Below are 19,903 nucleotides of genomic sequence, written 5' to 3'. Positions count from 1 at the left end.
CGAAGGGGTCACAGAGACGAGGAGGCACAGGGACGAGGGGGTCACAGGGACGAGGGGGCCACAAGAAAGAGGACGTAAGTGGGAAGAGGAGATCACAGGGACGAGGTTACACAGGGACAAGGATCCACATGGACAAGGGGGTTAGAGGGACGAGGGGGTCACAGAGACGATGGGGTCACATGAACCAGAGGGTCACATGAGCAACATGGATCTTCACAAATACATTTCCCACTCCCGGGGCGCCAAAGAGATGGAATGAGGTAGAGGAAAGGAGTGTGGCAGAGGTAAACTGAATACACAGTTTGAAGAGTAGGTATGACTGGGTCCACGAGACCAGAAACTCAATAATGCCAACGATTGTAGTTTAAAAGGCGGAGCCAGGAGCTGAGACTCGGTCCCTACAAACTCAATTCTGCTCAGTGAATCTCATTGTGTACAAGACGATAAGTACAGAACACACACACACACACACAGACACACACACACACACACACACACACACACACACACACACACACACACACACACACACATACACACACACACACACATACACACACACACACACACACACACACACACACACACACACATTCACACACACGAGGCGTCAGAGTGGGCTCCTGTAACGAGCGGGGTGCCACGTGGGTTAATCCTAGGACCGGTGCTGTTTCTGGTATTTGTGAACGACATGACGGAAGGAATAGACTCCAAAGTGTCCCTGTTTGCAGATGATGCGAAGCTGATGAGAAGAATTCAGTCTGACGAGGACCAGACAGAACTACAGAGAGATCTGGACAGGCTGCAGGCCTTGTCCAGCAACTGGCTCCTGGAGTTCAACTCCACCAAGTGCAAAGTCATGAAGATTGGGGAAGGGCAAAGAAGACCACAGACAGAGTACAGCCTAGGGGGGCCAGAGCCTACAAACCTCATTCTATGAAAAGGATCCTAGGGGGAGTATAACACCGGACACATCTTCTGAGGCGCACATCAACCAAATAACTGCTGCAGGAAACGGGCGCCTGGCAAACTTAAGAGCAGTATTCCGGCATCTTAATAAGGAGTCATTCAGGACCCTGTACACTGTGTACCTTTGGCCCATATTGAAGTATACAGAGCCAGTTTCGAACCCTCACCTAGCCAAGCATGTATGGAAACTGGAAAAAGTGCAAAGGTTTGCAACAAGAATAGTCCCGGAGCTAAGGGGCATGTCCTACGAGTAGAGGTTAAGAGAAATTGACCTGACGACACTAGAAGACAGGAGAGAGATAGGGGGATATGATAATAGCATATAAAATACTTAGAGGAATCGACAGAGCGGACAGAGACAGGATGTTTCAGAGATGGGACACAGCAACAAGGGGTCACAGTTGGAAGTTGAAGACTCAAGTGAATCACAGGGATGTTAGGAAATATTTCATCAGTCACAGATTTGTCAGGAAGTGGAATAGTCTGGGAAGTGAGGTAGTGGAGGCAGGATCCATGCATAGCTTTAAGAAGAGGTATGATAAAACTCATGGAGTGGGAAGAGTGTCCCCAGTAGCGGCCAGTGAAGAGGTGGGGTTAGGAGCTGTGACTCGACCCCTGCAACCAAAACTAGGTGAGTGCAACTAGGTGAGTACACACATACACTCACGCACACACACACTCACGCACACACACACAAACACACACACACACACACACACACACACACAGGAAGAAGTGAAGAGGCACACACAAAGGCACCAGATAACATCTCCCCATGGGTATTGAGAGAGGGAGCAGAGGTGCTATGTGTACCCCTAACAACAATATTCAATACATCTATCGAAACAGGGAGATTGCCTGAGGCATGGAAGACAGCAAATGTAGTCCCAATCTTTAAAAAAGGAGACAGACATGAAGCATTAAACTACAGACCAGTGTCACTGACATGTATAGTATGCAAAATCATGGAGAAGATTATCAGGAGAAGAGTGGTAGAACACCTAGAAAGGAATGATCTCATCAACAGCAGCCAACATGGTTTCAGGGACGGGAAATCATGTGTCACAAACCTACTGGAGTTCTATGACATGGTGACAGCAGTAAGACAAGAGAGAGAGGGGTGGGTGGATTGCATTTTCTTGGACTGCAAGAAGGCGTTTGACACAGTTCCACACAAGAGATTGGTGCAAAAACTGGAGGACCAAGCAGGGATAACAGGGAAGGCACTACAATGGATCAGGGAATACTTGTCAGGAAGACAGCAGCGAGTCATGGTACGTGGCGAGGTGTCAGAGTGGGCACCTGTGACCAGCGGGGTCCCGCAGGGGTCAGTCCTAGGACCAGTGCTGTTTCTGGTATTTGTGAACGACATGACGGAAGGAATAGACTCTGAGGTGTCCCTGTTTGCAGATGACGTGAAGTTGATGAGAAGAATTCACTCGATAGAAGACCAGGCAGAACTACAAAGGGATCTGGACAGGCTGCAGACCTGGTCCAGCAATTGGCTCCTGGAGTTCAATCCCACCAAGTGCAAAGTCATGAAGATTGGGGAAGGGCAAAGAAGGCCGCAGACGGAGTACAGTCTAGGGGGTCAGAGACTACAAACCTCACTCAAGGAAAAAGATCTTGGGGTGAGTATAACACCAGGCACATCTCCTGAAGCGCACATCAACCAAATAACTGCTGCAGCATATGGGCGCCTAGCAAACCTCAGAACAGCATTCCGACATCTTAATAAGGAATCATTCAGGACCCTGTACACCGTGTACGTTAGGCCCATATTGGAGTATGCGGCACCAGTTTGGAACCCACACCTAGCCAAGCACGTGAAGAAACTAGAGAAAGTGCAAAGGTTTGCAACAAGACTAGTCCCAGAGCTAAGAGGTATGTCCTACGAGGAGAGGTTAAGGGAAATCAACCTGACGACACTGGAGGACAGGAGAGATAGGGGGGACATGATAACGACATACAAAATACTGAGAGGAATTGACAAGGTGGACAAAGACAGGATGTTCCGGAGATTGGACACAGTAACAAGGGGACACAGTTGGAAGCTGAACACTCAGATGAATCACAGGGATGTTAGGAAGTATTTCTTCAGCCACAGAGTAGTCAGTAAGTGGAATAGTTTGGGAAGCGATGTAGTGGAGGCAGGATCCATACATAGCTTTAAGCAGAGGTATGATAAAGCTCACGGCTCAGGGAGAGTGACCTAGTAGCGATCAGTGAAGAGGCGGGGCCAGGAGCTCGGACTCGACCCCCGCAACCTCAACTAGGTGAGTACACACACACACACACACACACACACACACATACACACACACACACACACACACACACACACACACACACACACACACACACACACACACACACACACACACACACACACACATGCTGCAGCAGTTATTTAGTTGATGTGCACATCAGGAGATGTGCCCTGTGTTATACTCACCCCAAGATCTTTTCCCTTGAGTGAGGTTTGTAATCTCTTGCCCCCTAGACTGTACTCCATCTGCGGTCTTCTTTGCCCTTCCCCAGTCTTCATGATTTTGCACTTGGCGGGGTTGAGCTCCAGGAGCCAATTGCTGGACCAGGCCTGCAGCCTGTCCAGATCCTTTTGTAGTTCTGCCTGGTCCTCGTCCGATTGAATTCTTCTCATCAACTTCACATCATCTGCAAACAGGGACACTTTGGAGTCTATTCCTTTCATCTTGTTCACAAATCCCAGAAACAGTACCGGTTCTAGGACTGACCCCTGCGGAACGCCATTCGTCACAGGTGCCCACTCGGACACCTCGCTGCGTACCATGACTTGCTGCTGTCTTCCTGACAGGTGTTCCTTGATCCATTGTAGTGGCTTCCCTGTTATCCCTGCCTTGTCCTCCAGTTTCTGCACTAATCTCTTGTATGGAACTGTGTCAAACGCCTTCTTACAGTCCAAGAAAACGCAATCTACCCACCCCTTTCTCTCTTGTCTTACTGCTGTCACCCTGTCATAGAACTCCAGTACGTTTGTGACACAGGATCTCCCATCCCTGAAACCATGTTGGCTGTTGTTGATAAGCTCATTTCTTTCTAGGTGTGCCACCACTCTTCTCCTGATAATCTTCTCCATGATTTTGCATACTATACATGTTAGTAACACTGGTCTATAGTTTAGTGCCTCTTGTCTGTCTCCATTTTTAAAAATTGAGACTACATTTGTTGTCTTCCATACCTCGGGTAATCTCCCTGTTTCGATAGATGTATTGAAAATTGTTCTTAGGGATACACATAGTGACTCTGCACTTTCTCTCAGGACCCATGGAGAGATGTTATCCGGCCCCATCGCCTTAGAGGCGTCTAGCTCGCTCAGAAGCCTCTTCACTTGGTGGTGTACCCCACCTCTCCGTCTTTCTGGAGTCCCTTCTGTCTCCTCTGTGAACACTTCTTTGAATCCCATGTTGAGTTCCTCACATACTTCACGGTTGTTTCTTGTGATCTCTTCTCTTTCCTTCCTTAGCCTGATTACCTGGTCCATGACTGTTGTTTTCCTCCTGATGTGGCTGTACGACAGCTTAAGGTCAGATTTGGCTTTCGCTGCTGTGTCATTTTCATATTGTCGTTGGACCTCCCTTCTTACCTGTGCATATTCATTTCTGGCTCTACGACTGCTCTTCTTATTCTCCTGGGTTCTTTGCCTTCTATACTTCTTCCACTCCCTAGCACACTTGGTTTTGGCATCCCTGCACCTGTGGGTGAACCACGGCCTTATCCTGGACTTTCATTATTCCTGTTACTCTCGGGTACAAACCTCTCCTCAGCTTCCTTGCATGTTGTTGTCACATATTCCATCATCTCGTTTACTGACTTCCCTGCCAGTTCTCTGTCCCACTGAACCCCGTTAAGGAAATTCTTCATTCCTGTGTAGTCCCACTTCTTGTAGTTTGGCTTCATTCTTCCGGTTCTTCCTGCTTCCCCCTCCACTTGTAACTCTACTGTGTATTCGAATCTTAAAACTACATGATCGCTGGCCCCGAGGGATCTTGCATATGTGATGTCCTCAATATCTGCACTACTCAAGGTGAATACTAGGTCCAGTCTCGCTGGTTAATCCTCTCCTCTATCTCTGGTAGTGTCCCTGATGTGTTTGTAAGGGAGAGTGACCCAGTAGCAGCCAGTGAAGACGCGGGGCCAGGAGCTATGACTCTACCCCTGCAACCACAACTAGGTGAGTACACCCACACACACACACACACACACACACACACAAACACACACACACAGTCACACACACACACACACACACACAGTCACACACACACACGCACGCACACACACACACACACACACACACACACACACACACACACACACACACACACACACACACACACACAGTCACACACACACACTCACACACACACACACACACACACACACACACACACACACACACACACACACACACACACACACACACACACACACACACATACACTAGAAAAGTTTGATTGGACAATGAGAAAGGTATATATATATATATACATACATACATATATATATATATATATATATATATATATATATATATATATATATATATATATATATATATATATATATATATATATATATATATATATATATATATTATGACGCCTTAATTCACTGGATCCAGTGGATTAAGGCGTCATGAGTTTTCGCCCACCATGAGGCAGGACAAAGCAGCATGGGTTCGAGTCCTTGGCTCGTCGCTGGTATATATATATATATATATATATATATATATATATATATATATATATATATATATATATATATATATATATATATATATATATATATATATATATATATGCTATAAGATCACAGTAAATAGGTGATTTTAAAATATTCAAAACAACCACTGTGAGAGAGTAGTAAAATTCCAAGCGCTTTCGTGACTACTCTCATTGTCAAGGAACTATGAAAGTAATACATCAAAGGAAGGCAATAAAAGGGCTTAGACAACACCTCACAGTCAACTCCCACAACAAAGAAACACCTGACGCGCGACAATACCGGACTCATAAGAAAAGAGGAACACTGCAGTAGGTCCGCTGGTCCAACCAGACAGGTCCTCACGACATCCCACTAACAAATTATTCTACCCAAGAAACAAGGTTTATTATTTGTCCAATGTATTATTAAACTCTAACCAAATAGTATTAATTATAAATGAATCTAATTTATATAAACCTAAGGAAATATTCACATTATTTTCAAAACTGTTTTTTTTAAACAGATTCAATTATATTTCTGTCGACCATGGACTTGCTTGATACAACTTTCTCAGCTTTTTGAAAATCAATTGTATTGTTAAAGTCTCTCACGTGAATAAATAGAGCATTGTAATCTTGTCGAGTTCTAATGCTATATTTATGTTGTTTTAATCTAAGTTCGAGACTTTTACCAGTTTGACCGTAATAAACTTTATCGCAAATTTTACAAGGAATCTTATAGACACATCCGTCAGCATTTTGGGGGGAATTCTTTATCAAAAGTTTTTTTTACTGTATCAAGATTTTTAAATACAACTTTGATATTAAAAGTCTTAAGAAGAGAAGGCATATCAACCAAGTTTTCATGGTAAGGGAGAACCAACATATTTTTAGTTGAATAAGGTTGGTTGTCCCTTTTTGGGTTGTAAAAAGAATTTCTAGCATTTTTAAATGATTTATCAATTACATTTCTCGTGTATTTCAGATCAATGGCTATTTCATAAATTTAGGATATTTCTTCATCTATGAACTCCCATCAAGTTAAACTGTCTGTTTTCTCATCAATGTTTTTGAGAGCTTTACGTATTTGTAGACCAGAGTTCATAGATGAAGAAATATCCAAAATTTATGAAATAGCCATTGATCTGAAATACACGAGAAATGTAATTGATAAATCATTTAAAGTTGCTAGAAATACTTTTTACAACCCAAAAAGGGACAACCAACCTTATTCAGCTAAAGATATGTTGGTTCTCCCTTACCATGAAAACTTGGTTGATATGCCTTCTCTTCTTAAGACTTTTAATATTAAAGTTGTATTTAAAAATCTTGATACAGTAAAAAAACTTTTGATGAAGAATTCCCCCCAAAATGCTGACGGATGAGTCTATAAGATTCCTTGTAAAATTTGCAATAAAGTTTATTACGGTCAAACTGGTAAAAGTCTCGAACTAAGATTAAAACAACATAAATATAGCATTAGAACTGGACAAGATTCCAATGCTCTATTTATTCATGTGAGAGATTTTAACCACCCAATTGATTTTCAAAAAGTTGAGAAAGTTGTATCAAGCAAGGCCATGGTTGACAGAAATATAATTGAAGTTTTTTAAAAAAGAACAGTTTTAAAAATAATATGAATATTTCCTTAGGTTTATATAAATTAGATTCATTTATAATTAATACAATTTGTTTAGAGTTTAATAATACATTGGACAAATAATAAACCTTATTTCTTGGGTAGAATAATTTGTTAGTGGGATGTCGTGAGGACCTGTCTATTTGGACCAGCGGACCTACTGCAGTGTTCCTCTTTTCTTATGAGTCCGGTATTGTTGCGCGTCAGGTGTTTCTTTGTTGTGGGAGTTGACTGTGAGGTGTTGTCTAAGCCCTTTAATTGCCTTCCTTTGATGTATTACTTTCATAGTTCCTTGACAATGTGAGTAGTCACGAAAGTGCTTGGAATTTCACTACTCTTTCACAGTGGTTGTTTTGCATATATATATATATATATATATATATATATATATATATATATATATATATATATATATATATATATATATATATATATATATATATACCAATAGATATATTTTATTACATAATATGGTACAAAAAGGTTTAAGAGATACATTGTCTATATAAAGACGGCACACACAGTACACGAGATGTGAGAGATAAATGTCTAGTGCATACTGTAACATGTTTGTCACTGATTATAATGCGAAAATCTCATCCATCTCTTCAGAGCTGGGGCGCGTACCCAAAATACAGCAGGAATTACCCCTCTTAACAGCAGCGCTGAGTCGCTGGAACAGAAAACTAGCTGCCCTGGGATCCCTAGTTACACACCTGATGCTTTTCCAAAGCATTAGGATTTTTTACTTGTCTAATATATCATTAAATTCTTCCCAAATTTTATTAATTATAAACCAATCCAATCTATATAAACCAATAGAAATACTCATATTATTTTCATAACTACTTTTTATGAAACAAGATTCAATTATATTCCTGTCAACCATGGACTTGCTTGATACAACTTTCTCAACTTTTTGAAAAATCAATTGGATGGTTAAAATCTCTCACATGAATAAATTGAACATTAAAATCGTGTCCAGTTCTAATGCTGTATTTATGTTGTTTTAATCTTAGTTCGAGACTTTTACCAGTTTTACCGTATATAGATACATCCATCAGCATTTTAGAGGGAAATTTTTATCATTTTTTTTATTGTATCAAGATTTGTAAATACTACTTTGATATTAAAAGTGTTAATCAGAGAGGGTATATATGGTAAGGGAGAACCAACATATTTTTAGTTGAATAATGTTGGTTGTCCCTTTTTGGATTGTAAAATGTTTTTTCACAAATTCTTGACATTTCTTCATCTATGAACCCTGGACTACAAATACGTAAAGTTCTCAAAAACATTGATGAGAAAACAGACAGTTTAACTCTATCTTGATGGGAAGAATAATAGTGTACATAGGAACAGTTATTTGTAGGTTTTCTGTAAATTTTAAATTTGAATTCATTATTACTCTTAATAATTAAAACATCTAGAAAAGGCAATGAGTTATTTTCTTCGAACTCAACATTAAAATTAAATAGTTTATCTTATTAAATTAAATAGTTTTGCTCATTCTATAAATTTTACTGTTGAGCTCGAAGAAAATAACTCATTGCCTTTTCTAGATGTTTTAATTATTAAGAGTAATAATGAATTCAAATTTAAATTTTACAAGAAACCAACAAATAACTGTTCCTATGTATAATATTATTCTGCACATCAAGATAGAGTTAAACTGTCTATTTTCTCATCAATGTTTTTAAGTGCTTTACGTATTTGTAGTCCAGAGTTCATAGATGAAGAAATATCCAAAATTTATGAAATATCTAATGATTTAAAATACCCAAGAAACTTAATTGATAAAACATTTAAAATTGCCAGAAATACTTTTTACAATCCAAAAAGGGACAACCAGCCTTATTCAACTAAAAATATGTTGGTTCTCCCTTACCATGAAAACTTGGTTGATATACCTTCTCTTAAGACTTTCAATATGAAAATTGTATTTAAAAATTTTGATCATGTAAAAAATCTTTAGATAAAAAATTCCCCCCAAAATGCTGACTGTTATGTCAACATTTTGGGGGGAATTTTACATAAAAAAATTGCTATAATATTTATTACGGTCAAACTGGTAAAAGTCTTGAATTAAGATTAAAACAACATAAATATAGCATTAGAACTGGACAAGATTCTAATGCTCTGTTTATTCATGTGAGAGATTTTAACCATTAATTGACTTTCAAAAGGCTGAGAAAGTTGTATCAAGTCCATTGTCGAAATGAATGTAATAAAATCATATTTCATAAAAAAACAGTTTTGAAAATAATATAAATATTTCTTTCGGCTTATATAAATTGGATTCATTTATAATTAATAAAATTTGAGAATAATTTAATGATACATTAGACAAGTAAAAAATCTTAATGCTTGGTAGAGTATCAGGTGTGGTTCATAGAGTCGGGTGTTGTGACGTGACTGTGAAGTGTAGTCTTGCCCATATATGCCTTCCAGTTGATATTTAGTTTTTTATAGTTCCTTGATAATATGAGAAGTCACGAAAGGGCTTGGAATCTCGTTATTCTTTCACATCGGTTGTTCTGCGCATATATATATATATATATATATATATATATATATATATATATATATATATATATATATATATATATAGTGCTAGTCACAGCATTATGTTGGGTGAGGGCCCCGTGACGAAAATCAATCAACGAATCTCAGCATGATTTTACAAAGGGGCGTTCCTTCCTTACGAATTTATTAACTTTTTCACTAAGGTATTTGAAGAGGCAGATCATGATAATGAATATGATACTGTGTATATGGACTTCAGTAAGGTTTTTTGACAGAGTCCCACATCAGAGACTATTGAGGAAAATTAAGGCACATGGAATTGGAGGAGGCTGACAAATAGGCAGCAGAGAGTTTGCATAAATGGGGAGAAATCAGAGCGGGGAAGCGTCACGAGCGGTGTTCCACAGGGGTCAGTGTTGGACCCCCTGTTGTTCACAATGTACATAAACGACATAGATGAGGGTATAAAGAGCGACATAAGCAAGTTTGCCGATGACACCAAAATAGGACAGGAAAATAGCCGTGCCACATATAAACTAAATAATGTAGTTCTTAATATTACTGATTACGAAACGAATTTTGGATTTCTTGTTAGCAGTAATCTGAAACCAAGACAACAGTAGCATTAGTGTTCGCAATAAAGCTAACAGAATCCTTGGCTTCATATTAAGAAGCATAAATAATAGAAGTCCTCATGTTGTTCTTCAACTCTATATATCCTTGGTTAGGCCTCATTTAGACTATACTGCTCAGTTCTGGTCACCGTATTACAGAATGGATATAAATGCTCTGGAAAACATACAAAGAAGGATGACAAAGTTGATCCCATGTATCAGAAATCTTCTCTTTGAGGATAGACTGAGGGCCCTGAATCTTCACTCTCTCGAAAGGCGTAGAATTAAGGGGGATATGATTGAGGTGTATAAATGGAAGACAGGAATAAATAAAGGGGATGTAAATAGCGTGCTGAAAATATCTAGCCTAGACAGAACTCGCAGCAATGGCTTTAAGTTGGAAAAATTCAGATTCAGGAAGGATATAGGAAAGCACTGGTTAGGCAATAGAGTTGTGGATGAGTGGAACATACTCCCGAGTACAGTTATAGAGGCTAAAACATTGTGTAGTTTTAAAAATAGGTTAGATAAATACATGAGTGGGTGTGAGTTGGACCTGATTAGCTTTTGCTACTAGGTCAGTTGCCGTGTTCCTTCCTTAAGTGAATATGACCTGGCCTGACTAGGTTGGGGCATTGGCTTAAGCCAGTAGGAGACTTGGACCTGCCTCGCATGGGCCAATAGGCCTGCTGCAGTGTTCCTTCTTTCCTATGTTCTTATGTTTTTAAGGGCTCTTGATTCAATAACTCAAATTAACCATCCCTTACCATGAGTCAAACCACCTGATAGACTAACATTACCCAGACCTTGTATAACAGATACGGTATACCGTGCAAGAGGCTTGGACATCCAGTACGCATGTGTGAGCCTGTTAGAAGTAAGTGGAAGCACATGGTTTCTGGGACTTGACGAGCTGTTGGCGTAAGAGCAAGGTAACATTTTGTTAATGTATTCACAGGAAACCGGTTAACCAGACTTGAGTCCTGGAGGTGGGATTTACAATGCCTGTAATCTGAAGGAGGGGTGGGGATGTTTACAGTTTGAAGGGGCATATGAACTGTAGTATCGGTACACCTGACATAAAACACGCGCACGCACGCACACACACACACACACACACACACACACACACACACACACACACACACACACACACACACACACACACACACACACACACACACACACACACACACACACACACACACACACACACACACACACACACACACACACACACACACACACACACACACACACACTAACACATTCCTACAGTGAGTCATCGCACGGACCTGGCGGGTCACCCAATCTTCGTCAGTTGCCGAAGTGGAACACACTCCTCCGTGCATATATTATTCTCTATAACAAGACATTTCCTGACGCCAACAGTAGGTGCAAGTCCTCATCTCACGAGGACCTGATGCCAGGTCCAGGACCTCTCCTGCTGACCTAAGTAAACACTCATATAAAAACATATACATCACAACGATACGAAACTTTACTTAAATATGCAGATATGTTGGAGAGTTGCCGAATAAGAAATATTTTCTTCCGGATTTAAATCTGTTTGTAAATTCTTCATTCACCTTTGTATGAATGAAATCATTGTTTATTCGTCTGGTGACGAAGACGGGAGAGAGGGAGTAGGAGGAGGACGCTCATGAGGACTTTTGTGTTGCAACTGAGAGAAGATTCTTGCCTTGTTTGTTTCTGAATTAAGGGATGGGGATGATAAGACGAGAGGAGTGGCAGGTAAGCAAGGCTGGATGGCTGAGTTCGTCACAGCATCCTCTGAGACGGCAGGTAAGATCACTCTCAAAACAGTGTTCGCTTTACACACACACACACACACACACACACACACACACACACACACACACACACACACACACACACACACACACACACACACACACACACACAGTGTGTGAACCCACATCTAGCCAAGCACGTAAAGAAACTAAAGGGATATGATAACGACATATAAAATACTGAGAGGAATTGACAAGGTGGACAGAGACAGAATGTACCATAGATGAGACACAGTAACAAGGGGACACAGTTGGAAGTTGAAGACACAGATGAATCACAGGGATGTTACGAAGTATTTCTTCAGTCACAGAGTAGTCAGGAAGTGGAATAGTTTGGGAAGCGATGTAGCGGAGGCAGGATCCATACATAGCTTTAAGCAGAGGTATGATGAAGCTCATGGTTCAGGGAGAGTAACCCAGTAGCGACTATTGAAGAGGCGGGGCCAGGAGCTATGAATCGACCCTTGCAACCACAACTAGCTGAGTACACACACACACACACACACACACACACACACACACACACACACACACACACACATACATACACACACTCTAAGTGTAAAACTGGATCTTAGAGAGGGCTATGTGATCTCACACAGCTTGTTTAATGAGCTGGAGCTATATGCTAGTGTGTTAGGCAGTACTAGAAAGCCTTAAAGAAGCGGAATCAGATTCAAAGTTCGAGTTATCGCTGCCTTTGTTCCCAGATAACACAGTGCTATTAGAAGATTGAGACGAGATGCTGCAGAAGTTGGCGTAGAAGTTTAGTAAGGCGTAAAAGAATGAGGCTGAGAGTGAATATTTATAAAAAACGGTGAGGGGAGTGTAGAAACATAGGGGATACGGGATTGAAGGTCAGATTAGGAAAATGGATGGAGGAAGTGAAGGCATTTAATCTGTTGAGAGTAGGCGAGATAAATCATAAAACATACGAGGAGAAAGTAACCAGGCAGAGACTGGGGGAAGAATGAGACTAGTTTGCCAGACTTGTGACTTGGAGAAGTAGAATGTCTGAGACAAAGGTACATTAGTTGGGTATCTTCATTTTTTAAACGTTTCGCCTACAAAGAAGGCTTCTTCAGTCAGATACAGAGGCAGTATGTGTAGTAGTGAAATGAAGATAATGTAATCAGTCCATCAGTCATGGAGAAATAGTATTTAAGGCGGTCGGTCCCTCAACTTGTCAGTGTTTAGTATATCATTTTCAAAAGAGCACCTGGGCTTCAGAAATAAAGTGAAGTTGATGTAACTTTGAGAAATATCGCCGGTCCATCATACTTACACTGTACCAGGAAGACTTTGAGAAATATCGCCGGTCCATCATACTTACACTGTACCAGGAAGACTTTGAGAAATATCGCCGGTCCATCATACTTACACTGTACCAGGAAGACTGAGAAATATCGCCGGTCCATCATACTTACACTGTACCAGGAAGACATGCAGGGAGCGAGCAATGGTTAACTTAATTTCCTCTCTCCGTTATTTTTAGATTGAAATCTTACTTGAATGTAATAAATAAGGTAAGAAGTACCGGCGCTAAAACCTGGCAGGGTACGATACCAAGCAACCTGGCAGGGTACGATACCAAGCAACCTGGCAGGGTACGATACCAAAAAAACCTGGCAGGGTACGATACCAAGCAACCTGGCAGGGTACGATACCAAGCAACCTGGCAGGGTACGATACCAAGCAACCTGGCAGGGTACGATGCCAACCACACTCCATCAACGCCATCCCTACCTTCACTGCCAACCACATCACCACAATCACTGCCCACCACACTCCATCACTACCATCACTACTAACCACACTCCACCACCATCACTACTAACCACACTCCATCACCACCATCACTGCCCACCACATTCCATCACCACCATCACTACCAACCACACTCCATCACCACCATCACTACTAACCACACTCCAAAATCATCACTACTAACCACACTCCACCACCATCACTGCCAACCACACTCCATCACCACTATCACTACCAACCACACTCCATCACCACCATCACTACCAACCACATTCCATCACCACCATCACTACCAACCACACTCCATCACCACCATCACTACCAACCACATTCCATCACCACCATCACTACCAACCACACTCCATCACCATCATAACTATAAACCACACTCCATCACCATCACTACCAACCACACTCCATCACCACCATCACTGCCAACCACATTCCATCACCACCACCACTACCAACCACACTCCATCACTACCATCACTACCCACGACACTCCATCACCATCATCACTACCCACCACATTCCATCACCACCATCACTACCAACCACACTCCATCACTACTAACCACACTCCACCACCATCACTACCAAACACACCCCATCACCATCGCTGCCAACCACACTCCATCACCACCGTCACTATCAACCACACTCCATCACTACCATCACTACTCACCACACTCCATCACCACCATCACTGCTAACCACACATCATCACAACCATCACTATCCACCACACTCCATCACTACAATCACTACCAACCACACTCCATCACTACCATCACTACTCACCACACTCCATCATCACCATCACTACCAACCACACTCCATTACTACCATCACTACCCACTACACTCCATCACCACTATCACTACCTACCACACTCCATCACCACCATCACTGCTAAAAACACTCCATCACTACCCACCACACTCCATCACTACCCACCACACTCCATCACTACCATCACTTCCCACCACACTCCATCACTACCAACCACACTCCATCACCACCATCACTACCATCCACACTCCACCACCATCACTGCCAACCACACTCCATCACCACTATCACTACCAACCACACTCCATCACTACCATCACTACCCACAATACTCCATCATCACCATCACTACCAACCACACTCCATCAACACCATCACTACCAACCACATTCCATCACCACCATTACTACCAACCACACTCCATCACCATCATCACTACAAGCCACACTCCATCACCATCACTACCAACCACACTCCATCACCACCATCACTACCAACCACACTCCATCACCACCATCACTACCAACCACACTCCATCACCACCATCACTACCCACCACACTCCATCACCACCATCACTACCAACCACACTCAAATACCACCATCACTACCAACCACACTCCATCAATACCATCACTATCCACCACACTCCATCACTACCATCACTGCTAACCAAACTCCAACTCTACCATCACTGCTAACTACACTCCATCACTACCATCACTACCCACCACACACCATCACTACCATCACTGCTAACCACACTCCATCACTACGATCACTGCCAACCACACTCCATCACTACCATCACCGCTAACCACACTCCATCACCACCATCACTGCTAACCACACTCCATCACCACCATTACTACCATCACCATGACCACCATGACCACCATCACCATGACCACCATCACCACCATCGCCACCATCACCACAATCGCCACCATCACCACCATCACTACTAACCACACTCCATCACCACCATCACATCACCACCATCACCACCATCACCACCATCACCACCACCACCATAACCACCATCACCACCATCATTGCTAACCACACTCCATCACCACCATCACTGCTAACCACACTCCATCACTGCTAACCACACTCCATCACCACCATCACTGCTAACCACACTCCATGACCACCATCACCACCATCACCACCATCATTGCTAACCACACTCCATCACCACCATCACTGCTAACCACACTCCATTACCACCATCACTGCTAACCACACTCCATGACCACCATCACCACCATCACTACTAACCACACTCCATCACCACCATCACATCACCACCATCACCACCATCACCACCATCACTACCATCACCACCATCACTACTAACCACACTCCATCACCACCATCACCACCATCACATCACCACCATCACCACCATCATCACCATCACCATCATCACCACCATCACCACCATCACCACCATCACCATCATCACCACCATCATTGCTAACCACACTCCATCACCACCATCACTGCTAACCACACTCCATTACCACCATCACTGCTAACCACATTCCATGACCACCATCACCACCATCACTACTAACCACACTCCATCACCATCACTACCAACCACACTCCATCACCACCATCACTGCCAACCACACTCCATCACCACCATCACTACCAACCACACTCCATCACCACCATCACTACCCACCACACTCCATCACCACCATCACTGCTAAACACACTCCATCACCACCATCACTACCCACCACACTCCATCACCACCATCACTACCAACCACACTCAAATACCACCATCACTACCAACCACACTCCATCACTACCATCACTATCCACCACACTCCATCACTACCATCACTTCTAACCAAACTCCATCTCTACCATCACTGCTAACTACACTCCATCACTACCATCACTACCCACCACACACCATCACTACCATCACTGCTAACCACACTCCATCACTACGATCACTGCCAACCACACTCCATCACTACTATCACCGCTAACCACACTCCATCACCACCATCACTGCTAACCACACTCCATCACCACCATTACTACCATCACCATGACCACCATGACCACCATCACCATGACCACCATGACCACCATCGCCACCATCACCACCATCGCCACCATCACCACCATCGTCACCATCACCACCATCACTACTAACCACACTCCATCACCACCATCACATCACCACCATCACCACCATCACATCACCACCATCACCACCATCACATCACCACCATCACCACCATCACATCACCACTATCACCACCATCACCACCATCACCACCACCACCACCACCACCATCACCACCATCACCACCATCACCACCATCACCACCATCACCACCATTATTGCTAACCACACTCCATCACCACCATCACTGCTAACCACACTCCATCACTGCTAACCACACTCCATCACCACCATCACTGCTAACCACACTCCATCACCACCATCACTGCTAACCACACTCCATGACCACCATCACCACTATCACCAACATCATTGCTAACCACACTCCATCACCACCATCACTGCTAACCACACTCCATTACCACCATCACTGCTAACCACACTCCATGACCACCATCACCACCATCACTACTAACCACACTCCATCACCACCATCACCACCATCACATCACCACCATCACCACCATCACCACCATCACTACTAACCACACTCCATCACCACCACCACCACCATCACATCACCACCATCACCACCATCACCACCATCATCACCATCACCACCATCACCACCATCACCACCATCACCACCATCACCACCATCATTGCTAACCACACTCCATCACCACCATCACTGCTAACCACACTCCATTACCACCATCACTGCTAACCACACTCCATGACCACCATCACTACTAACCACACTCCATCACCACCATCACCACCATCACCACCATCACCACCATCACCTCCATCACCACCATCACTACTAACCACACTCCATCACCACCATCACCACCATCACATCACTATCATCACCACCATCACCACCATCACCACCATCACCACCATCACCACCATCACCACCATCATTGCTAACCACACTCCATCGCCACCATCACTGCTAACCACACTCCATCACCACCATCACTGCTAACCACACTCCATGACCACCATGACCACCATGACCACCATCACCACCATCACCACCACCATCACCACCATCACCACCATCACCACCATCACCACCATCACCACCATCACCACCATCATTGCTAACCACACTCACTCGAGAAACACTTAAGTAAGCATACTGGCCCACACTAGGCAGGTCCAAACCTTACATAAGATCATAAGAAAGGAGGAACACGAGGGAGGTCCTTCACAATCCATCCCACTAACAGAATATTTGGCAAACCCAGTTTTCAATGCTACCCAAGCAATAAGCTTTAATAATTCTATTTACCCATGTGCCAGTCTCACTCAAATCCAACTCCTCTCACTGATGTATTTATCCAACCTTAATTTGAAACTACCCAAGGTTTTAGCCTCAATAACCATACTAAGCACACTGTTACACTCATCAACTACCCTATTTTCTAACTAATACTTTCCTATATCGTTTCTAAGTCTAAACTTGTCAAATTTGAATCCATTACTGCGGGTTCTCTCTTGGAAAGATATCATCATGACCTTATTTATATCATCTTTATTAATTCCTATCTTCCACCTATACACTTCGATCATGTCTTCCTTCATTCTTCGTCTTACAAGTGAATGTAATTTAAGGGTCTTCAGTCTTTCTTCATACAGATGATTTCTAATGATTTGTATTAATTTTGTCATTCGCCGCTGAATGTTTTCTATCGAATTTATATCCATTCTGTAATATGGAGACCAGAACTAAACTGCATAATTTATGTGAGGCCTTACTAATGTTGTATAAAGCTGTAGTATAACCTCTGGACTTCTGTTGCTTACACTTCTTGATATAAATCCCAGTAATCTATTTGCCTTATTACGTACGCTTAGGCATTGCTGTCTTGGTTTAAGGTTGCTGCTTACCATAACCCCCAAGTCCTTTTCGCATTCTGTACGGTTAAGTTCTACATTATTTAGTTGATAAGTGCTAGGGTTATGAACATTCCCGAGCTTCGGAAGTTTGCATTTATCTACATTGAACTGCATCTGCCACTTTTCTGACCAGGAACTGAGTTTGTCTAAATCCTCCTGAAGTTCTGTAACATCTACATATGAATCAATTATCCTACCTATCTCCGTGTCATCAGCGAATTTGCTCATATCACTAGTAATTCCCTGGTCAAGGACATTTATATATATTATAAACAACAATGGACCTAATGTTACAGATCCCCACCCAGATTTAACGTAATTTATGCAAACTCTCTGCTTTCAGTTCGTGAGCCATGACTCGATCCATTACAGCATTTTTCCCTCAGTGCCACGAGCTGCCACTTTCTTTACCAGTCTCTGGTGCGGAACCCTATCAAAAGCCTTACTAAAACCCAAATAAACAATATCGAATTCTTCATCATGATCGACAGCCTCAAAAGCTTTACTGAAGAAAGTTAGTAAATTAGTTAGGCAGGAACGGTCCCTAGTGAATCCATGCTGAGTATCATAAATCAAATTATGCTTATCAAGATGGTTTCTTATAATATCAGCTATAACTGACTCAAGTAATTTGCCTACAATTTGAGGCCAGGCTTATTGGGAGGTAATTTGGTGGTAACGACTTGTCCCCTGCTTTAAAAATAGGAATTACATTGACCATCTTCTACGTATCAGACACTACACCTGTTTGAAGAGATATATTAACATTTTTAGTCAATGATTCACAAAGTTCCGTCTTGTATCCCTTAAGAAACCTTGAAAAAAGTTCATCAGGGCCAGGAGATTTATTTTGCTTCAGTCGGTCTACTTGTTTGACACCCATATCGTTAGTGACTGTGACATTACAGAATTTATCTTCTTCAGGCCCACGATAAAAATTAATTTCTGGGATATTGTTAGTCTTCCTGAG

Source organism: Cherax quadricarinatus, chromosome 2 (assembly GCF_038502225.1).
Source record: "Cherax quadricarinatus isolate ZL_2023a chromosome 2, ASM3850222v1, whole genome shotgun sequence".
Lineage (NCBI taxonomy): Eukaryota > Metazoa > Arthropoda > Malacostraca > Decapoda > Parastacidae > Cherax > Cherax quadricarinatus.
Note: the sequence above shows the minus strand (reverse complement) of the source record.